We start from the raw sequence: 23,844 nt of genomic DNA, 5'->3' as shown, positions 1-23,844 counted from the left end.
CCCAGAAAAAGGCTAATCTCTTGTGGCTGTGACCAGCCACACACAGGTACGACTCGGTGTCATGACGGGAACCGTGTTTCTTGGGCCCTCTGCGGCCGCATCCCAATTCCTGATCATCCTGGAAGCTCGAAGTTTCTAGAAGGCTTGTCCCTACATAGCTGAGGTCTTAAGAATTATAACACTGTATGAGTTATCCATTGCTACGTGACACGGGTTACATGGGAAACAACAAGGATTTCTCACACGGTTTTGAAAGTCAGGAATTGGGGGTTGGCCTGCAGGTCTGGCTTGGGGTCTCTCCTAAGGTTGCAGTCAGGGTGCCGGCTGGGCCGAGGTGTTAGAGGTTTCACACACACACTGATGAGCAGGGGCCCCCTCCTCAACACCTGGGTCTCTCACGCCAAGGCAGCTGACTTCCCCCAGAGGGAGGGGTTGAGAGAGAGAACCTGTGATGCCTTTTATGTCTGAGGCTCAGAAATGTTGTTCTCTCGGCTGCAAAGACCGACCCTAATAAGGGGGTGGGTGTGAGCACCGGGTGGTATGGCGCTGGTCACTACCGAGACACCGGTGATGCACTACTCCCCACCTTCCCTCCTTCCCCATCTCCTCTGAGACCCCTGGGATGTCCGCTCCGCCGGGCAGGGAGCTTTGTCTCTTCTGTTCGCCATGTGTCCCATGCCCAGAGCAGCACCAGGCACACAGCGGGTGGCACACAGCAGGTGCTCAGTGCACGCTGCCTGAGGGGAAGAAGACAGGAGAGGCTCGCGCTGCCGGGTGTGGCGGACAGCGTGTGGTCTCCCTGGAAGCCTCGGGGCTCTGACGCGAGCTCCTGCCTCTTGTACTCATGTCACTTTGCGTGTTGCTTCTAGAATGCTGGAAATCCTTCACGCCCAAGCCCTGAAGTAGCACTATGACTATTACATGGCCCAAAACTGCCACCTTTTATGGGTCTGAAGCTGCAGGAGCCACGGCCGCCGGCGTGCACCTCGCAAAGAGACAGGAAGAGGTGTAACCGCTCAAAACCACCCAGATCCGGAAGGGTGCTTGCGTAACACACCCTTCCTCTCTGTCCCACAAGCAGGGTGCCAGCAGACGAAACCCCGCGCCTCCCCTGTGAGCAAGAGGGAGAGCGCATGACGAAGGCCTGGGAGTCTGAGTGCCCTCGGGGTATCGGCTCTGCCTGTGGGGTCATCTTGGGGAGGAAGCAGAGAGGCCCAGTCACTGCAGGGGTGGCCCAGGGGCCTGGGGGGCAGTCTGGAGATCCACAACCCAGTGTCTGAGGAGCACCATCAGGTCTTGCTCAGATTCAGACGGGGGGCAGGGAGAACAGTGAAAAATTAGTACGGGCTGGGTGCCACGGCCGGGACCCCCCCGCCCCCCCGCTCTGCTGCAGAAAAACCTCCATCTCTCCTCCAAGCTCCTGAGCCAGAGAACCTGCCAAGCTGCCACGAAACAGCGTGGACATCACGTGGCCTGACGGCAGCAGAGGCATTGGGACCAGGCCACAGAGTCCCCGTAAGAACTTCTTGAAAAGATGGCAGACTCAATTTTTCAGTCTTTTCAAAGCAACATTCAAATGCCTGTCCCCTGATTACAAACAGGTCAGCCCGGCATGGGGCTCAGCTCAGGCCTACACTCTTGCAGGCAGAGGCCCCATTCATATCTAATTAGTGCCACAATTAAAAGGAAAAAACATCATGGCCAAAAATTTCAACTTTCTCAAAGCAACGCTGCAGTGCCTCTCTGCCTCATGCAGCCCACCCAGATCCACACCCATTTCTCACGCACCTGCAGGCCGAGTGCCTCCCCACTGAAGCAGAAGCCTTGCTGTGGCTCCCAGCTACGTCCAGGGTGCACAGTGATGGATGGGGGTCTGCCAGGCTCAGTAGCCGAAGGCCCCAGTCTTGGGAACAGCCGCCCTCCCTTCCTGAGAGGAAATGGAAGCTTGGACCATGGGCCTGGTGGCTCCCCGGCTCCATCCTGAGCCTGTCAACCACAAGTGGAACAGGGCCCTCACCTGGTATCTGGGTGGAGCGGGCCTCAGACTGAAGCTGGTCAGGGCAAGAAGCAGGAAACAAGCCCCCGGAATCTTTGCAACCGCAGGCCTCCCCTCAGTCGTTCATTCAGCAAAGCTGTCTAGCTCTCCCACCCCACCTTAGGAAGCTCACGGGCCCCTCCTGCCGCCTCTGTCTGGCCACGCTGACCTCCTACCATGACCACACCCTGCACTGATATTCTGCCCTGGCATGGAACTGGAGAAGAGAGCCAGGTGGGGGAGTGAGGGGACGCTCTCCAGGAGGCACTCGGCTTTTCTGGGTGGGGAGGAAGGCCCTTGGGCAGCAGGGATCTCCCTGACCTCCCCTCCCCTCCGCATGGTGACTGCAGGTTGTCCCTTCAAGACAGAACTGCCAGGTGGGGAGGGGCTTCAAAGGGTCCTCCAGCAGCCCTCCCCTTTGTCCTGCACTCGGCTCTGTAGGAGAGAGGCGGGGTGGGGACCAAGTCACTTATTTTTAAGGCAGGGACCCTCATTTCTGTCTGTGCAACTACTTTCCACTCCGCGGTAGGAAATCCCTGGCCAGGGGTTCAGGGGACAGCAGATGGGCAGGTATCCCTCCAAGAGCTTGCAGGGGTTGCTCAACAGCTGGTGCCCCCCCTCACTCCACCCCCCCGCCCCGGCGGGACAGAGGTGGCCCCACGGTGCTTCTGATCTCCAGGCAGCTCCTGTCTTGTTGCCCCAGGGATGAAAGCAGACGCCAGCAGCTCCTGGCAGAACTGTGTCGCCGTCAGACACCTCTGCTGGGTGCCAGCCCGCGATGCCCCACCTGCCTGCCCTAGCAGCCGCTCGGTTGTGGGGGGCCTGCTGTGTCCCCGAGCAGGGAGGACGCCTGTAGCTGCTCGGCTGAGCTGCTGCGACAGATGGCCACGTGGGATCTGCCTGGGTCCAGCCAGGTGTCTGCAGGGAGAGCTCCCCTCCCAGCGGCAGCCAGTCCTGCGCCGGCGTGGGGCCCAGGGGAGTTGGCTGGTCTGATTAACTCTAGCTGTCAAGGGAGCTCTAAGCCCTGCTCAGAGAGCTGGGGTGCCCACCCCCTCGAGCACAAAACCCACTCAGGGAACAGGATCCCTGAAACACCCCTGGTACCTGTTCCTGAGACAAGAGCATTTTCGTGTGCGAAGCGCGGGATCGCAGGGCCAACCAGGAAGTTGGTGGCAGCGCGCGTGGGAGGATGCCTGGCAAGCTGGCGGGGGGGGGGGGGGGGGAGGCGCTGGGGTGTGGCCTCCACTCCCAGGCGTGCTGGAGGGAGGTCCCCGACAACCCAACCTTCCTGGTGGTATGGCCACCTCTCGGGGGAGGGGGCAGGGGATGTGAGAAGGGGAAGCACACGGGGTGTGTCCCCTCCCTCCAGGACCTGAAGCAGACCCCCACAGGCAAGCGGTGGGCTCCTTTCTCAGGGAGGGAGAGGTCAGATATGCAGCTAGTCCTGGTGATGTCACAGAGGTCCTGCTTCTTGGCCCCAGCTTTCCACCAGCGCCAGGCTGCAGCCCTTTCACCTGTGTCCCCATATCTGGTCTTCGCCAAGCCTTCAGAGGGGTCCTGCTGCTCTCCTCACTCTACAGATGATGACACGGAGGGTCAAGGGCAGGCCCATGGCCAGGATTCAAACCCAGGGCTGGCCGACTCCAAAGTCGTGCCCGCAGCTCTCAGGGCTCTGCCTCTCCGTCTTCCCATCCAGGGTCCCAACACTACGCCAGGACACGGCAGGTGCCAGTGAATGATGTGTGGGTGGGGCCGCCCAGGAGGTCAGGTGGGAGGGGACCATATCCCTATAGCTTCTCCCTGCTCTGCCCTTCCTTCCTGGGGAGGCCCCTCACCTGGCGGAGAGCAAGGCCAAAGGAGGACCTGGACAGAGCATTCCATCCCTCTCCCTGTGCTGGCCACCTCCGCTGTGCTGAGCTGCAGCCCCAGCCACCCCCTTACCCACGCTTCTGGGGAGTGGAGCGGGCTCCCTCTTCCCCAGGGGTGGGCACAGGGCTCTGAAGCCTTGGCAGAGTCAGCCAGCATGGCCCACGTGCATTAGACTGGGGGTGCCGCTATGGGTCCCCAGCAGATGTAAGACACAGATGGGGTGATGGGGAAGAGGAGAGAGAAGGGAGAAGTAAACAGTTTGGGGCACTCAGTATCTCCTAATGATGAGAAGTGAACAGGAGAGAGAGGGGAGCAAATGGGACGATGGAAAAGAAAGACCACGAGGGAGTGGGAGGGGAGGGGAGCCCCTCTGGGCCGGACCCCAGCCTTTCCCCGTTACCCCCACAGGCAAAAGCACTTCTCCAGATGAGAAAGCCAGGGCCCACGAACACCCCCTCAGACCCCAGCTGTCGGTGGCAGAGTTGGGGTGGGAAACGGGTGTGTCTGACTCTAGACTGGAGCTCTTTCCTCCCATGGCCCTAGAGCCCCTTTGGGCCTGACTTGGGACACCTCTGCCGCCCTCGCGGGGCTGTCACCATGGCCCTGTGGGTCTGAGAAGGCAGGGTTAATTCTTAAATCACAGATCTCCCATCACCAGGCCAAAGTGGAAGATTTCAAATGACAGACACGTCTGCAGGCTCACCGGCCGCTCTGTACTTCCAGACGCAGGGACGCGCTGCCCTCACACCTAAGCTTCATCCCCGGCCCTAAATGTCTGTCCTACCTGTACCTTAGACGGGGAGGGCAGGTGACTATGAAATACGGGGTGGCCTACAGAGTCCAGGAGTGGCTCCTCTCTGGTCCTGATGAGTCTGAGCCCCACATTCAAGCTGGATCAATAAACATGGTGATAGGGTTGCTGACTGGCCCAACCACCACTCGTGAGCTCCATCTCCTGAATTACCTCCCAGCTAGTGTGGCCTGGGACAGCCTATCGGCAGAGCCCCTGGTGGGGCTTCCAGGAAAGGTTTGCTTTCCTGAGGGAAAGGGGAAGAGTCTTCCGGTACATTCTTCCCCATGGAGGAGGCTTGCCAACCAAGTTCTGCCTCTATTTCCAGCAGAAGGAGTAATGCTGGGAACTCGTGGGAGTCTCAGGCGGGATCAGGGGGCAGGAGGTAGCACTGCAAAGGCCCTCGTGGGGTGACCTGCAGCGAGTACTGTCCCCACGACTCAACCACAGAACAAGTATAAGCCAGACCAGTCCCGGGACCACCAAAAATATTCTCCCATTAAGTGCGAGCCTCACAGTGGTTCTGGATATTTCTGCAATTTAAGGAACAAGTATTGCCTTGATGTAACTCATGTTCCTTTGGGCTGGGACCCTGGAGAGGGGCAGGTTCCCCAGGTGTAGCAAGAGAACTGGTCTCATGCGTCCTAGACTCTCCCAGTGTCAGGGCAGAGTGCCCGGGTCCAGGGCGATGGAGACACTGGTTCCCTCTGCAAGATCCCCACATTGGTGTTCTCAAAAATCTCCTCCTGTGGGGAACTCTGAGCAGATGAGTCCCCGGGGGACAACTGAAGTGATGAAAAAGATCCTTTTTATGTTAATTTGAAATCGGTGTCCTTGTAACTATACCCACCAGGCCCACTTCTGCTCCCTGGAGGCAAAGAAACACAGTCTCTGTCTCACGGCACACGGAGACATCTGGCATCGCTCACCTGCCACGTCGTTTGGTGTTCCCACATGAGGTTTCTGACTTCATAAATACAATTTGGGCCAACGTCACGCCACACGCTTCACTTGGCCATCACACGGAACCCTTCCAGAACCTTAAAGGCGGCTGGGTGACTCCGTCATGCTGCCGAGGACACTGGGCCTGAGTCAGCCGGCTGGTAAGTGGAGGGGCAGAGATTTGACGCTTGAGGGTCTGACTTCAGAGCCTGGACACCTGATCACCCACCCTGGGTATGGCCTCTTTCTGGAACATCAACTCTGAGGTCACCTCCTTCAGTTTGCTGTCTGCTGAGATCCTTAGGAAAACGACAAGGCACACAGAACCAGAGCAGCATCTCAGGCCTTGGTCAGCAGTGAGGGCGGAGGGGAGGCCCCCTCCTTGCTCTGGGACAGGGTTTGGCAAGGGTCTACAGACTAGGTCCAGCCCATCACCTGTGTTCGCATGGCCTATGAGCTAAGAGTGGTTTTCACGTTTTTAAGTGATTGGAAGAAAAACAAAAGAAGACTTTCATTGGAATGGAAATTATATAAAATTCAAATTTCAATGTCCATAAATAAAGTTTTATTGGCACGGAGCCATGGTCATTCGCTGTCTTGGTCTGCCATAACAAAATACCAGAGACTGGTGGGGGGTGGGGGTTAGAGGCAACAGACATCTACTTCTCATGTTCTGGAAGCTGGTAGTCCAAGATCAAGGTACCAGCAGATTCAACATCAGGTAAGGGCCCAAGTCCTGGTTCCCAGCCAGGCGTCTCTCGCTGTGTCCTCCGGGGGCAGACAGCGAGCTTGCTGGCGTCTCATCATCATCTTATAAGGGGGACCCCAGCCTCACGACCTCACTGAATGCTAATCACCTCCCAAAGGCCCCACCTTCAATACCACCACATTGGGGGGGGGGCAGCACTTCAACACGTGAACTCAACATAGCACGTTTGTCCACAACTGCTTTCACACTACGTGGCAGAGCGGGGGAGTTTTGACAGAGACCCCGTGACCTGAAAGCCTGAAACATTTGCTCTCCAGACCTTTGTAGAAAAGGTTTGCAGAGCCCTGACCCAGACAACGTTGTGGGGAAAGGGACCCCCCCCATGAGCAAGGTCCCTCCTGGTCCTGCCCAGCAGGATTCCAACTGCTCCTCTGCTTCCGATGTCTGGGGAGTGGAGCAGAGGTGGGCCTGGGGTGCCTGCCTGGCCCCTGGGGGTCAGTGGGAGGCCCCCTTCGCTTGGACAGCTGCAGTTGTCCACAGGAGGCTGGTGGGCATAGGGGATGTGTTCTTTCTTCACGGTGGGGTCTGAGTCTAGTCGTGTGACGCAAATATTCCTGCCTAAACAACGTTCCTCACCTAAGAGAACCTAACCTAATTATTGCAGAATCTTTTTTTTTCTTCCCAAACGACACCTCTAAAGCACTAAGTCAACATCAGCACAGACACACCACCAAACAAAACCTTATCACCGATGGTTGTCTTCAGGCGGACAGGAGACTTCCCTAGGGTGCTTGAGTGTATGAAGAAAAGCTCCAGGGCAGGAGACCACAAGCTTGGGCAGGTCAGGGCTAGAGAGACAATATTTTAGGCTTTGTGGGCCAGTCGGTCTCTGTCACAAAGCTGGGCGAAGGCAGCTAGAGATAGTATGTGAATAAATGGGGGTGCCTGTGTTCCAATAAAACTTTATTTACAAAAACAGGTGGTGGGCTGGAGTGGTTTGCAAAACTCTGATCTGTGACATTAAAAAAATAAAAAAGGTGACATCCACCGTAACGAATTCAAGACAAAAGCACAAACCCTCATGAGGTCCACGGCATTTGCAGCCCGGCTTTGCAGGTAGCTTGGCTTTGGTGGCGCATTGTGTCAGGAAGGTCGGAGATGAGCCCACACTGCCTGCAGGTTGAGCCTGGGCCCACTGCTCGGTGGGGGTGCCAGGGGCAGAGGGGAGAATGCAGAAGCCCTGTGTGCCTGGAGTCATTATCTTCCTTTTACTTTACTAGTAATTCTGATCTATCATCGGCTCGCAGGCCTGATTAATCTGTTCCGGAATAAACATGTAAAGCCGTGCTCTTGGCCGCTCTCTGCGGTGCCGCTTGCCGGGGACAGCTGGCCGAGGGACGCAGGCTGCTGCCTCCGATGCCGTACTATTTTTGGTTACTCTTTTTGCCTCATTTATTTTTGATTTGAGTTGCTCATACAGGCTGTACGTTCTCTTTCTCGCTCCTGCGTGGAGATGAAATAAGCATAGTATTTTTAAACCCTGCTTGTGTTGGCTCGTGATTAGTGCAGATAGGCCGACGCACCTGGACAGCGGCCTCCGCAGTAAGGCTGCCTGGCCTCTCGCTTCGGCCCTCGCCTCCGTGCTATGACAACAGCAGGACAGAGATGCCACTCCTCACTCTCTTGGACACGGCACCTGTCCATTCCCGGGGAAAAGGCTGGGCCTTCAGGGTCCTGCCCTGATGCTTGACTTTGAATGGGCGGAGTCCAGGGACATCCGTGTGTCCTCTTAGTGGCGTGGGTGGAAGAAGCCATGTGAGCAGCAGCCCTGGGCTGCATCATTTTGCAGTGACCAGTGAGAGCTGCGGGTGACTCAGGTGGTGAGACAGGGCTTTCACGCATTCATTCACTCAATGCCATCCCTGTGAGGGCGGTACTGCTTATGACTAGCTGGTGATGCCAGCTGAGGAAACTGAGGCTGGGGCGTCGAAGCTGGCCTGCCCATGGTCACCCAGGAAGCGGCAGTACTGGGCGTCCCTCCTCTGAACCAAAGCCCTGTGCAGCCACCAGCAGGGACGGGCACCCAAAGGCCTTCTCCTGAGAGGCAAGCTTGTCTATGCTTTCCAACGTCTCTGGGCAGCGGGGTGAGGAGGACTGGAGGAGCGGCCTAAGGCAGGGGCAGAACTCTCGTCAGGAGGCCATCGAATGATCTGGGTGCGAGCTGGGGAGCCCTGGGCCAGGGTAGAGGAGGCAGCCAGTGGCTGGTGGAGTCAGGAGGTCAAGACCAAAGGGTTGGCTGGAGGGTGGATGTATATGCAGGCTGACCCTGGGTTTCTGGAGAAGAGGTGCCAGTTCCTGAGCTGGGGGAATTGGTGGGTGCAGCAGGTTGGGGGAGTCCTGGAGCTGGCTGCATTTGCTCCCAGGTGCCCACTGATATCCAGGTGGGAGGCTGATGGTGTTCTACTCCTGTCGCTCCTCCTCAGGCCCAGGCTGGAGCAGTTTCCTCTCTTCTACCACAGGACCTTTGCACTTGTGGTCCCTCTGCCAGGGATACTCTTCCTTTGCGTCCCTGCTCCAAAGTCACATCTCTAGAGACATGGTCCTGGAGAGCTCTCTCCAAAGTGTCCTGTCCATCATGTCAGCACATGGGTTTCCTTAGGAGCTTGTGACTGTCCCCCAACTAGACACTGAGCTCTCAGTGGTGGGACTGGGTCTGCCTTGTTGCCTATGGAACCGCTCATGCTGGGACAGGGCCTTTGCTGAATGCATGAGTGTATCGTGCTGCTCTGGATAGGCGGTGCTTTCCTTCTAGTTAACACAGACGCCCTGAGAGGCCGAGCCAAGCAGAGTGGTGAGAGGTGTAGCGAGCAGGTCACCTTGCAGGGCTCCTCCGAGGGAGAGGCAGGTAGCCCCACAGCCTCAGTTGCCTCCTCCGAGGGGCTGCATGCTGAGCCAGTACAGCCCACATAGACCCTAATTGGGATCTCAGGCTCGAGCCTGACTCGAGTGTCCACCAGGTCCAGAGTCCCCAGTAGGACCACGCCGGGATCCTGAAGCATGTGGACAGGCAGGCACATCAAGGGCATGCATGCACGGGCATAAAGATATGTGTACACACATGTGTGCACACATACACTTCGCCACCTCCACCTGTGCCTCCATCACCTGCACCACCTCCACCTGCGCCTCCATCACCTGTGCCTCCACCGCCTGCACCACCTCCACCTCCTCCTCCATCAACTGCGCCTCCATCACCTGCACCACCTCCACCTGCGCCTCCACCACCTGTACCTCCATCACCCACACCTCCACCACCTGCACCTCTACCTGCGCCTCCACCACCTGCACCACCTCCACCTGCGCCTCCACCACCTGCACCACCTCCACCTGCGCCTCCATCACCTGCACCACCTCCACCTGCGCCTCCATCACCTGCACCACCTCCACCTGCGCCTCCATCACCTGCACCACCTCCACCTGCGCCTCCATCACCTGCACCACCTCCACCTGCGCCTCCACCACCTGTACCTCCATCACCCACACCTCCACCACCTGCACCTCTACCTGCGCCTCCACCACCTGCACCACCTCCACCTGCTCCTCCATCACCTGTGCCTCCATCAGCTGCACCTCCATTACCTGTGTATCCATCACCCGCACCACCATCACCTGTGCCTCCACCGCCTGCCCCACCTCCACCTGCTCCTCCATCAACTGCGCCTCCATCACCTGCACCACCTCCCCCGTGCCTCCATCACCTGCACCACCTCCACCTGCGCCTCCATCACCTGCACCACCTCCCCCGTGCCTCCATCACCTGCACCACCTCCCCCGTGCCTCCATCACCTGCACCACCTCCCCCGTGCCTCCATCACCTGCACCACCTCCCCCGTGCCTCCATCACCTGCACCACCTCCCCCGTGCCTCCATCACCTGCACCACCTCCCCCGTGCCTCCATCACCTGCACCACCTCCCCCGTGCCTCCATCACCTGCACCACCTCCCCCGTGCCTCCATCACCTGCACCACCTCCCCCGTGCCTCCATCACCTGCACCACCTCCCCCGTGCCTCCATCACCTGCACCACCTCCCCCGTGCCTCCATCACCTGCACCACCTCCCCCGTGCCTCCATCACCTGCACCACCTCCCCCGTGCCTCCATCACCTGCACCACCTCCCCCGTGCCTCCATCACCTGCACCACCTCCCCCGTGCCTCCATCACCTGCACCACCTCCCCCGTGCCTCCATCACCTGCACCACCTCCCCCGTGCCTCCATCACCTGCACCACCTCCCCCGTGCCTCCATCACCTGCACCACCTCCCCCGTGCCTCCATCACCTGCACCACCTCCCCCGTGCCTCCATCACCTGCACCACCTCCCCCGTGCCTCCATCACCTGCACCACCTCCCCCGTGCCTCCATCACCTGCACCACCTCCCCCGTGCCTCCATCACCTGCACCACCTCCCCCGTGCCTCCATCACCTGCACCACCTCCCCCGTGCCTCCATCACCTGCACCACCTCCCCCGTGCCTCCATCACCTGCACCACCTCCCCCGTGCCTCCATCACCTGCACCACCTCCCCCGTGCCTCCATCACCTGCACCACCTCCCCCGTGCCTCCATCACCTGCACCACCTCCCCCGTGCCTCCATCACCTGCACCACCTCCCCCGTGCCTCCATCACCTGCACCACCTCCCCCGTGCCTCCATCACCTGCACCACCTCCCCCGTGCCTCCATCACCTGCACCACCTCCCCCGTGCCTCCATCACCTGCACCACCTCCCCCGTGCCTCCATCACCTGCACCACCTCCCCCGTGCCTCCATCACCTGCACCACCTCCCCCGTGCCTCCATCACCTGCACCACCTCCCCCGTGCCTCCATCACCTGCACCACCTCCCCCGTGCCTCCATCACCTGCACCACCTCCCCCGTGCCTCCATCACCTGCACCACCTCCCCCGTGCCTCCATCACCTGCACCACCTCCCCCGTGCCTCCATCACCTGCACCACCTCCCCCGTGCCTCCATCACCTGCACCACCTCCCCCGTGCCTCCATCACCTGCACCACCTCCCCCGTGCCTCCATCACCTGCACCACCTCCCCCGTGCCTCCATCACCTGCACCACCTCCCCCGTGCCTCCATCACCTGCACCACCTCCCCCGTGCCTCCATCACCTGCACCACCTCCCCCGTGCCTCCATCACCTGCACCACCTCCCCCGTGCCTCCATCACCTGCACCACCTCCCCCGTGCCTCCATCACCTGCACCACCTCCCCCGTGCCTCCATCACCTGCACCACCTCCCCCGTGCCTCCATCACCTGCACCACCTCCCCCGTGCCTCCATCACCTGCACCACCTCCCCCGTGCCTCCATCACCTGCACCACCTCCCCCGTGCCTCCATCACCTGCACCACCTCCCCCGTGCCTCCATCACCTGCACCACCTCCCCCGTGCCTCCATCACCTGCACCACCTCCCCCGTGCCTCCATCACCTGCACCACCTCCCCCGTGCCTCCATCACCTGCACCACCTCCCCCGTGCCTCCATCACCTGCACCACCTCCCCCGTGCCTCCATCACCTGCACCACCTCCCCCGTGCCTCCATCACCTGCACCACCTCCCCCGTGCCTCCATCACCTGCACCACCTCCCCCGTGCCTCCATCACCTGCACCACCTCCCCCGTGCCTCCATCACCTGCACCACCTCCCCCGTGCCTCCATCACCTGCACCACCTCCCCCGTGCCTCCATCACCTGCACCACCTCCACCTGCGCCTCCACCACCTGTACCTCCATCACCCACACCTCCACCACCTGCACCTCTACCTGCGCCTCCACCACCTGCACCACCTCCACCTGCGCCTCCACCACCCGCACCACCTCCACCTGTACCTCCATCACCTGCACCACCATCACCTGTGCCTCCACCGCCTGTACCTCCATCACCTGCACCTCTATCACCTGCTCATCCACCTGACCTGCACCTCCATCACCTGCACCACCTCCACCTGTACCTCCACCACCTGCACCACCTCCACCTGCGCCTCCACCCCCTGTACCTCCATCACCTGCACCTCCACCACCTTCTATTATCAGTCCTGGGAGCTCCTGCCTGGATTACAGTCCTCTCCCTGTCACCCGAGTCCCATTCCTACTGCTCCCCCATGGAATCATGGATGTATTCCATGCCTTTCTCTAGTAAAGCCCTCAGTGGCTGCCCGGGGCCTTCAGCATCAGGTCCAAGAATCTCGGCTTGGCGTGCTGAACCACTCTTGGCCAGCCCTGTCTACTTTTCCAGCTTCCTCTTCTCTGGGTCTCCTGCACACCCAATCTCAGGTCTGCCTGCACCTTTTTCCTGCACACCAATATCAGACACATCTGCCTGCACCTCTTTCCTGCACACCTGACCTCAGGCACACCTGACCGCAGGCACACCTGACCTTGGGCACATCTGCCTGTCTCTTCCCTCATGCCCAGGCAGCCCTGTCCCTGTTCTTGCTGTTGCCTTGGGACATTGCTACATCTCCCCATCTCCCAAGGACTTCAAAGCCTCAGGGTCCAATGCAGAGGCTGGTTCAGGCCTAAACGGCTCACCCCACAGTATTTTCAGGGTTACTCTGTGGGGTGGGAGACAGTGGGGAGGGAGTTTGCACTTTTCATTCCTAACTCAAATGCATCTTTTTTCTTTTTATTTATTTTAGAGAAAGAGAGAGACAGAGTGTGAGCAGGTGGAGGGGCAGAGGGAGCAAGAGAATCTCTAGCAAACTCCGTGCTGAGCCTGGAGCTTGACGTAGGGCTCAATCTCATGGCCCTGTGATCATGACCTCGGCCACAATCAAGAGTCAGACACTTAACTGCTTGAGGCACCCAAGTGCCTCCCATCTGCACCTTCTAAGGGACCTGCCTAGAGCCACACAACTCTAAGAGGCAATGAGCTAGGACAGGCCTGCCCAACTGCAAAGCCAACACTTGGAATGCAGCCTCATGCCACTTTGCTCCAGAAACCACCACGATTTCTATAGTTTTCTGGTTTAAGTCTTTGCCACTTGAATGTCAGCCCAGCCCCTGGGCACCCTCTTCCCAATAACTGCCTCCACCCCCAGCCTAAGTCCAAGGAGGGAATATATGGGGCTAATGCCCCAAGGCTTCCCCATCTCTCATATTCACCTGAGCAGGGGCAGGAGGGCCTCCTCAGCTCGCCCTTGAGAACACGAACAGCTTGCCTGCGACCCAGGGGGATGGGGATGACTGGAGTGGGAGGGACAGGAGGCACACCCCCAAATCGCCAGAAGACAAGCAAGGGCTCATCCCACGCAACCCTATGGCAGGGATGTGCCCTGGTCACACATGAGATGGTTCTTGAATCCAATATCTACCTACTTGTCTTCTAGTTACCTTTGAATTATAACAAGTAATGCTGGGTTTCTCTTTATCACAGGGGCAGCAAGCAAGCTTCATTTCAAAATAAGCTTATTTAAGAAAAAAACTTTTAACTGACTAAAAGAAAAAATATAAACTCAGAAATAGGGCTGGTAATGTGCACGCATGACCCAAATCCAAAGATGGAAGGACAGTGACCGCAGCGTGGGAAATCTTGCCAAAGACAGAGAGACAGAGAGCGGAGCGTGAGAGCATGTCCCTGACATCCCGGCAGAGTCTCATCCCAGCAATCCCAGGAAAAGGCGTGTAGACTACAGAGCAGAACCCCAGGGCAAATGTGCATTCCAGGACATCATGCAGTTCCTGCACCACCTCCACCTGCGCCTCCACCACCTGTACCTCCATCACCCACACCTCCACCACCTGCACCTCTACCTGCGCCTCCACCACCTGCACCACCTCCACCTGCGCCTCCACCACCTGTACCTCCATCACCCACACCTCCACCACCTGCACCTCTACCTGCGCCTCCACCACCTGCACCACCTCCACCTGCGCCTCCACCACCCGCACCACCTCCACCTGTACCTCCATCACCTGCACCACCATCACCTGTGCCTCCACCGCCTGTACCTCCATCACCTGCACCTCTATCACCTGCTCATCCATCTGACCTGCACCTCCATCACCTGCACCACCTCCACCTGTACCTCCACCACCTGCACCACCTCCACCTGCGCCTCCACCCCCTGTACCTCCATCACCTGCACCTCCACCACCTGCACCACCTCCACCTGTACCTCCATCACCTGCACCACCATCACCTGTGCCTCCACTGCCTGTACCTCCATCACCTGCACCACCTCCACCTGTGCCTCCATCACCTGCGCCTCCACCACCTGCACCTCAGGCTGGCTCCTCTTCCTCCAAGCACTCTTTCTTTCAGTGTTCTGCTCACGGAAACTTCCCCCTGAATGACCCTCCAGGGCAGTTCTTCAGCCCATTCTGAGCTTCAGCCCCCATGAGCCCCTCAGCTAGCTGTGCCTCCCCCACCTCTCTGCCCTGAGCTCCAGGTTCATCCTCTTAGCTGCCTGTTGGCTCTGTCCACACGGGTATCCCTGGAACATCCCTCTCTTGCCCATTTCTATTATCAGTCCTGGGAGCTCCTGCCTGGATTACAGTCATCTACCTGTCACCAGAGTCCCATTCCTACTGCTCACCCATGGAATCATGGATGTATTCCATGCCTTTCTCTAGTAAAGCCCTCAGTGGCTGCCCGGGGCCTTCAGCATCAGGTCCAAGAATCTCGGCTTGGCGTGCTGAACCACTCTTGGCCAGCCCTGTCTACTTTTCCAGCTTCCTCTTCTCTGGGTCTCCTGCACACCCAATCTCAGGTCTGCCTGCACCTTTTTCCTGCACACCAATATCAGACACATCTGCCTGCACCTCTTTCCTGCACACCTGACCTCAGGCACACCTGACCGCAGGCACACCTGACCTTGGGCACATCTGCCTGTCTCTTCCCTCATGCCCAGGCAGCCCTGTCCCTGTTCTTGCTGTTGCCTTGGGACATTGCTACATCTCCCCATCTCCCAAGGACTTCAAAGCCTCAGGGTCCAATGCAGAGGCTGGTTCAGGCCTAAACGGCTCACCCCACAGTATTTTCAGGGTTACTCTGTGGGGTGGGAGACAGTGGGGAGGGAGTTTGCACTTTTCATTCCTAACTCAAATGCATCTTTTTTCTTTTTATTTATTTTAGAGAAAGAGAGAGACAGAGTGTGAGCAGGTGGAGGGGCAGAGGGAGCAAGAGAATCTCTAGCAAACTCCGTGCTGAGCCTGGAGCTTGACGTAGGGCTCAATCTCATGGCCCTGTGATCATGACCTCGGCCACAATCAAGAGTCAGACACTTAACTGCTTGAGGCACCCAAGTGCCTCCCATCTGCACCTTCTAAGGGACCTGCCTAGAGCCACACAACTCTAAGAGGCAATGAGCTAGGACAGGCCTGCCCAACTGCAAAGCCAACACTTGGAATGCAGCCTCATGCCACTTTGCTCCAGAAACCACCACGATTTCTATAGTTTTCTGGTTTAAGTCTTTGCCACTTGAATGTCAGCCCAGCCCCTGGGCACCCTCTTCCCAATAACTGCCTCCACCCCCAGCCTAAGTCCAAGGAGGGAATATATGGGGCTAATGCCCCAAGGCTTCCCCATCTCTCATATTCACCTGAGCAGGGGCAGGAGGGCCTCCTCAGCTCGCCCTTGAGAACACGAACAGCTTGCCTGCGACCCAGGGGGATGGGGATGACTGGAGTGGGAGGGACAGGAGGCACACCCCCAAATCGCCAGAAGACAAGCAAGGGCTCATCCCACGCAACCCTATGGCAGGGATGTGCCCTGGTCACACATGAGATGGTTCTTGAATCCAATATCTACCTACTTGTCTTCTAGTTACCTTTGAATTATAACAAGTAATGCTGGGTTTCTCTTTATCACAGGGGCAGCAAGCAAGCTTCATTTCAAAATAAGCTTATTTAAGAAAAAAACTTTTAACTGACTAAAAGAAAAAATATAAACTCAGAAATAGGGCTGGTAATGTGCACGCATGACCCAAATCCAAAGATGGAAGGACAGTGACCGCAGCGTGGGAAATCTTGCCAAAGACAGAGAGACAGAGAGCGGAGCGTGAGAGCATGTCCCTGACATCCCGGCAGAGTCTCATCCCAGCAATCCCAGGAAAAGGCGTGTAGACTACAGAGCAGAACCCCAGGGCAAATGTGCATTCCAGGACATCATGCAGTTCTTGCTTTCCTTTGAAACTAATTTTACATCCCCTTTTGTGAAAGGGTGTCAGGGTCGCTCATTTTACAGGAAGTGTATCAAGAGAATCTGGGGAGAGACCAGAACCCTGGCGGACGGTGTGTTCCAGGCCAGCCCTGGTGAGAAGCTCTGGGGGGCGGAGTGTCTAGGCATAGGAAGCACATCTGAAGGATGTGTGTGCATGCGTGTACGTACACACACAGGCACACACATTCACACATGCATGCACACACACAGGCCCACTGCACCTACCAGCCAAGTGGCCCACAGTCTGGTGTCACTCATGTATGCAGAGATGCTGGGGAAAGTCCTGTCCTCACACAGGCCAGATGCTCTACCCCACTCAGGCCAGGTGGGACGTGCTGAGCTCCCACGTGTGGAAGGCACTGCTATCCCAGGCCACCCCTTGGGCTGCCTCTTGCTGCTCTAAAAAGCAGATGCCAACAGGGCAGGTGAAGACCAAGAGTCCCGGATCACCACAGGGGTGTTGGGGGGCCAGAAGGACCGGAGAACCACACAATGCCACCTAGATCCTCGGGCTTATCTTCGGGGGAAGTGAACATCTAGCTACGGCACATTTCAAACAGATTCAGAGAACATGTCCCACACTTCTGGAGGGAGGCAGGGGAGCTGGACTGGTTCCTACCTTCCTGGGGTTGAAGTGTACCCAGGGGCACTTTTGCTTTCTTCCCTCTGGGCCCCGGCACTGGCCCAGTTCCTGTCTCTACAGCTCTTGATGCAGCCACTCCCAGAGGAACTGGCAGGGCTGCCCCAGTGCCTCCCTCTGGGGAGTCAGGCCACAATCAAAGCCACAGGTATCTCCCCACTAGGGAGCCCAAAACCTGAGTCCCCAAGGGGCAGCCCCTCCTCCATGGCTCAAGGGGAGATAATGGTCACACACAGCATGAGATCACGGGGCTGGGCAGGGAGCATTTCTGCTGGTCTGGTCCTTCAGAGAGAAGAGGTACTTAAAGATTATGAATGGGGAGCGAGGGAGATCTGTCCCTGGTGCTGGCCGTCCTGCAGGGGGTGGGGGCGCTGCTTCCTGCAGCAGGGCTATACTAGGACAGCATTTCCCTCGTGAAACCCAAGCCCTGCCCTTCACACCGAGTAGAAAATCTGCAGGTCTTAATGGCTCACCTCCAGGATTCCCTCCTCACTGGTGCGAATGGGGGGATGCTGGGTGAGGCAGCAGCTCCCTCGGGGGCAGCCATGCAATCCCGGGGGACTCCAGGCAGTACCCTTAGGCTGCACTGAGCTGAGGGTACCCTGTGGCCACCCTGGCTGCAGCATCTCCAGCCCCTCCCGTGCGGCTGCAGTGACGCGAGTACCTGGCTGGCGCATCAGAGATGGACCATCTGCATCCACCTCTGAGTGGGGTAATCAATGAACCAAGGGGCTAGCCACCACCCCACCCCCCAGCCCCCTGTGATGGCAAGTGTCCCTGGGGAGGGCCTGGCTTTCCCCGCTCATTTTGGGACATCCACGAGAGAGCATAAAGAAACGCTGTCTCCTCTCGAAAAGGACCGAAGTCCTAACTGAGCCAAGGCAGGAAAACAGAGTTCCAGGAATGAGAAGAAAATAAGCAAGCCGCGATCACTCATTACTGCATCTCGCAGCCTGACTCAGCAGTCAGAGCAGCTGACACAGGAGGGAGCCGAGGTGGCCCAGCTCCACGATGGATGGAGCTGCTCCAAGCTTCCCGGGCAGAGGGGTGGCTTTTAACCACTTACACCCCAGGATGGGAGGAGGAGGGAGGCCAGCATCCTGGTGTTCCCAGATGCGCCATCTCAGAGATAGTCTGCCCATGTGAAGTGGCCATGCTGCCATCGTCTTGTGCTACCAAGCAGTCCCTGGACACTGGGCCCTCCCCCAGGTGTGGCTGGGGTCTCTTCCTCTCCGAAGCCCGGCATGAACCCACATGCTGGGTGGGGGGATTCCCCATGCAGCGACCGACCGGGCAGTGCGGCCTGCTTGGGGAGCATCTCGATGGCTGATTTGAGTTTCTGCAGCAATATGGGGGTGGGAGGTGGGGGGTGGGGAGGTAAGGCTGGTCCTGGGCTGTGGTGATGGGAGCTGCCCATTTCTGGCCAGCCCCGCACCGGGACACTCTGGCTTAGATCATGTGCTTAGCATCATGCCTGGCAGAGCTTCCGGCTGGCTGTCCACACTGATTCTGGGCTGACTGCACACACAGGGGGTGCAGGATCCCTGGACAGCAGCTCTTATCCTCGCACTTTAGATGTATTTCAACAGCGACCCTTAGAAGTTGGGGGGACAGATCCTGGTTCCAGTTGCAGAGGGGAATCAGGCTGAGAAGAATGCTGGCCGAGCAGCATGTCTGACAGATCTGGGAACCCCTAAAGTCTGTAGCACAAACCTGCCCCTGCCAGGGGGAGGCACAGGCTGGCATCCTGAGTGCCTCCTATCCACCCTTCATGGGACACATGGCCCCATCTTACCTGCTCATCCTGTCACCCTCAGGTGAGCTCCCACACCCTCTCCAGGCTGCTGAGCCACTGCTGAGCCAAGACTGGGGGGAAGGGGTCTACCTTCCAAGTACGGTAGCAGCTGTGGCTGGGGGAGACCCCATCCTTGAGAGTGCAAAGCCCCAGCGTGGGTATAACTGTGGTCCTTTGACATGACACTGTTTACCCCCACTCCGGCATCCTTGTGGACTCTCACCCCCAGCCCGCAACCCTTGAAGTGCAATCCTTGCCAAGGGGAAAATTAGCAGCAGACTAGAAAGAAAGTCACAGAACCCTCTGGAGGACTTTCTAGACGTCGAAGTATTAATCCCTGGGACCTGTGACTATGACCTTAGATGGTAAAAGGGTCTTTGCAGATGTAATTAAGGTAAGGACCCAGAGATGAGGACACCCTGGATTGGTGGGGCTGGGAGCCCTAAATCCAATGACAAGTGTCCTACGAAGAGAAGAGGCTGCTGACAAGGAAGGAAGGGGATGTGAAGGTGGAGGCGGATGACATGTCCACAAACCAGGGAATACGGAGGATCGCCAGCAGTACCAGGAGCGCGGAGAGAGGCCTGAGCAGGCTGGAGCCTCTGAAGGGAGCCAGCTCTGCCCACACCTTGATTCCAGACGTCTAGCCTCCAGGGCTGGGAGAGGATCAATATGGCTGTTTCGAGCTACCCTGTTTATGGTGATTTGTTCGGGTAGCCCTGGGGAACTAACGTACCCACCCAACCTTTTAAACCCTGCAGTGTCAGCAGGCTGTGTGGGAGGCAGGGGAACAGCCTTCTCTCGGGGGGAAGAACCCCTTTTGGAGGGGTGCCTGGAGCCCTGGGTCTCCAGCCCTGGCTTAGCTCCACACCTTGGTGGAGAGGGGGAGTCTGCAGGGATATTTCTGTAGTTCTCCCTGCATTAGCATCTGTGAGCAGGCTCCTGGGGCTCTCCGTGCTCCCCCGGGACGGTAAGAATAAATAACAAACGGTTTCAAAGAGGATTACGTCCCAGCACCACATGATGGAGGCATGAAAGATTAATATCTTGCCTGGGCAGCTCCACACTAGCAGTTTGAAAGCCAGCTCTACCCCACCACATCCATTAGAGGCTCTGAATGAAAAGCTGTGCACAAGACAGCCACAGGCACTGAACCTTTGCAATCCTAATTAACAGAAAAATGTATTCTTAAATGAAAATACTCATTGCTCGAGAGGTTACGATGAAGCTACTCCACTGAGCTGTCGCTACTTCTGGGGTCCACGGTCTTCTGGGCAAACAACTGGGGTAATACAGGCCCACAGCCCAGGACCCAGAAGTCCTACTTATAAATGTACCCTAAAGGCTCAAGAGAGCAAATGAACTTAGATGCACACACATCCCTACAGCTGCAAAGTCCCTAAGGAAATGACGTTTAAGTGGATGATGGGGAAAACTATAGGATATAACGTGGTTGCTCATAGTGACCATTGCTCCATTTGGGAAAGTGCTCGTGAATGAGAAATGTGGAGAGCACCCATGTCTCTGCCAGCAGAAGGGAAAGCAGAGGTGAGTGGGGAGGGGTCCCTTCTCCCGACTACACTACTCCTGCTTCAGATTCAACCCCCCTTTCTGGTGCAGGGGGCCCGTGGGCACCGGGCAGGGAAAGGCTCCAGTGGCAACATGGGAATCCCACGGGGGGTTCTGTCAGCACTGCTCCTCACCAGTGTTTCCCCTTAGAGGGGATCCTGATTACCCAGGCCCAGGAGTGAGGCCAGGAGTGTGCATCTGCCCTGCTAATGAGGTTGGTCTGGGACACGGGATCGAGAGTCCTCTGAGGTCATGGTCTAGCTCTGTCCTCTCGTTGCATGACCCGAGGGAAGGCAGAGTGTCCGTTCGCTTCCCCCACCCCTGTGAAGAGCAGAGGATCATATTACCTCATATTACCTAATCCCGGGGTGGCTGGAGGATTAAGAGTAAATGCAGGCCAGGTTTAAGCGGGGGTCTGACAAAGAGCAGATCTGCTATGGGACAAATGACAGCTCTGGTACAAATAATGACAGTGACGGCAAGCATAGCTGCTATCATTCTCACCATTAACTCCATCGTCATCACCATCATCACTGTTGTCATCATCGTCTTCACCACAACCATCCCCACCCTCATCATCATCTTCACCACCACCATCACCACTATTATCATCATCACATTATCACCATGACCACCATCCCCATATTCATCACCACCACCATCCCCACCCTCAACATCATCACCATCCCCACCCTCATCATCATCACCATCAATACCACCACTACCACCATCATGATCACCACCGTCCCCATCACCATTGTCCCTTTCCCCATCAGCACCACCAACATCCCCATCCCCATCATCATCATCACCGCCATCCCCATCAACACCACCAACATCCCCACCGCCATCCCATCATCATCACCAACATCCCCACCCATCATCATCACCACCACCACCCCCAACATCATCATCATCACCACCACCACCCCCATCATCACCATCATCACCACCACCCCCATCATCATCATCATCACCACCACCACCCCCATCATCATCATCATCATCACCACCACCACCCCCATCATCACCACCACCATCCCCATCATCACCGCCACCACCATGCCCACCCCCATCATCATCACCACCACCATGCCCATCACCACTGTCCCCTTCCCCATCAGCACCACCACCATGCCCATCCCCATCATCATCATCACCGCCATCCCCATCATCACCACCAACATCCCCACCCCCATCATCATCATCACCACCACCACCCCCATCATCATCATCACCACCACCACCATCATCACCCTCATCATCATCACCACCACCTCCATCCCCATTACCACTGTCCCCTTCCCCATCATCACCACCACCATCCCCATCATCACTGCCACCACCATGCCCATCACCACTGTCCCCTTCCCTATTTTCACCATCATCATCACCACCATCATCGCCACCATCATCCCCACCGCCATCATCATCATCATCATCACCACCATCCCCACCCCCATCATCACCACCCCCATCATCGTCATCATCACCACCATCACCCCACCTCCATCACCACCAGTATCATCATCATCATCATCTTCCAGCTTCACATGAAGTGCCTGCTCTTTCTCATAGCGGGGCAAAAGGCTTTCAGCTGTTCAGGCTTTCCCCTGGCGGCTCCCAGCTCCCCTACAAATATGCTCATGGGACCATGGCCTTCTCGGCCTGCCACCTGGGACCACTCAATCTGAATGCCCTTGGATGGTTTCTGCAGTTGGGAGGAGTTATCTCTGCATAATTAAGCAGCTTGGCTGTATAAACATGAGTGGCATCCTGGCTGCTAGGCACTGAACATGTGGTCTGTCCAGGAATCTGAGGGGCTGTAGGACAGAGGCCGTCCGTTCAGAGGCCAGGCGGCTGGGAGGCTGTGCTTCTGGCCTGTGATGCCAGCCGAGGACCACAGTCCCCACCTGCTGCCGCTTCTGGCTGGGTGCCAGGCCCCAGAGGCCACGGCTGCCCTGACCTCCCTGGGGCACTGCCTGTAGTTCAGGCTGTGCCAGGATCGGGCCCTGGATCTGCTGCTGGGGAAGACACTCTGGGGAGACCCACTGGCGGGTAGCCAGCATGGGGGAGATGAAATCAGGGAGTGTGCAGTGGGGGTGGCCTTTGTCTGCCCCAGGGAGCCCGGGCTTGGTCCCATGGCTTCAGCTTAAGGACCCAAAGCTCACGAGGTGGTGAATGCACTGCAGGTCAGCTCCTCCAAGCGGGGCCTCTGGAGGTTCCCAGGGGGAGGAGTGGGCAGAAGGGGAGCCCAAGGAGCAGTCCTGGCCGAGGACGCGACTTCATGCCTGAGCCGGGCCACAAAAAGACCTGTGGACTCATCTGGACAGTGGCATTTACCTCTCTCTGCAGCTGAGCCTGGGGCATGGACGCTCTGAGGGAGTTGGGTGGCGAGGCTAGCCTCCGAGGCGTGCAGTGTGCTGGCTTCAAAGGACTGTGCACACTGAGGAGTCTCAGAGGCAGCTGGGGCCAGGCAAGTGCACTCAAGGTCCGGGGCGGGCGGGCAGGGTGATGCCCCTGGCCCTGTCCCTTGCACTAGCAAGTTCAGCAATACATACAGGGACACGAACATTTCCCTGGGGGACCAGGCACAGGCTGTCTGGCTCAGGAAGTGGGGAGGCCTGGGTTGAGGAGGCAAGAGTCCCCTCCACGATGGGTGTGCCCCTCCTCTAAAGACAATCCTATGCAGGGAGCAGGGTGCTAGGGACCGTTGCCCAAGGTTTGGTTTCTGTCCCGAGGATTCCCTGCTCTGACCATTCTGAGTCAGGCGGCAGCCATGCAGTCTGTGGGCTGTGCTTCCATGCCCTTCCCAGTTTGGCAGAGTGTGCCTCCGACTGGGTGAACAGGAGATCCATGTGCCATTGCCTCCCGTGTGCGGCTTTCTGGGAAAGTCCACTGTACTGGGTGGTTGCTGAGAGCCTGCTTCTGGTGTGTGTGTGTCTGCGGGCTGAGCTGGGGGGCTGGAGCGGTGATGAGGCAGACATGCCCCATCCTCATGGGCACCTAGTCTGGGAGGGACCAGACACCAGCAACAGTGAGGACTGTGGTGTGCAGGGAGACCTCCAGAATGCTGCAAGGGGGCTCAGGGAGCCCACACAGGTCGGCGGTCAAGCGCAGCACTGAGACTCCACCCAGCTCTGCCAACAAGTAGGGTTCCTCCCCGAGCCTCGGTTCCTTCTCTCTAAAAATCAGGTCGCTGGGCTACAGGGCAGCAGAGTGAAAAAGGAGCCTGACGGGACCTTCTTGAGCCCCCCCCCCCCC

General features: G+C 57.9%; 1 protein-coding gene across 6 annotated transcripts in view; it reads right to left on the bottom strand.

The window, feature by feature from the left end:
- The window catches only part of KCNAB2 (potassium voltage-gated channel subfamily A regulatory beta subunit 2), an 89,981-nt gene that overhangs the window by 58,890 nt on the left and 7,247 nt on the right, over positions 1-23,844 (bottom strand). For 3 of the 6 annotated variants that reach the window (XM_040645688.1, XM_040645690.1, XM_040645691.1), the window contains exons 1-2: positions 3,140-3,225; positions 1,789-1,927 (exon numbers count right to left, since the gene is read on the bottom strand). The exons of 1 other annotated variant lie outside the window; for it this stretch is intronic. The gene's annotated coding sequence lies outside the window, so the exon portion shown is untranslated. Of the gene's footprint in view, positions 1-1,788; positions 1,928-2,017; positions 2,995-3,139; positions 3,265-23,844 lie in introns of those variants that run through there. 2 more of the 6 variants (XM_040645689.1, XM_040645686.1) reach the window with 2 other exon arrangements.

The sequence above is a fragment of the Ursus maritimus genome, unplaced genomic scaffold, assembly GCF_017311325.1.
Source record: "Ursus maritimus isolate PB19 unplaced genomic scaffold, ASM1731132v1 scaffold_32, whole genome shotgun sequence".
Taxonomy (NCBI): Eukaryota; Metazoa; Chordata; class Mammalia; order Carnivora; family Ursidae; genus Ursus; species Ursus maritimus.
The sequence above is the reverse complement of the archived record's forward strand: the minus strand, read 5'-3'. Positions and strand labels throughout refer to the sequence as shown.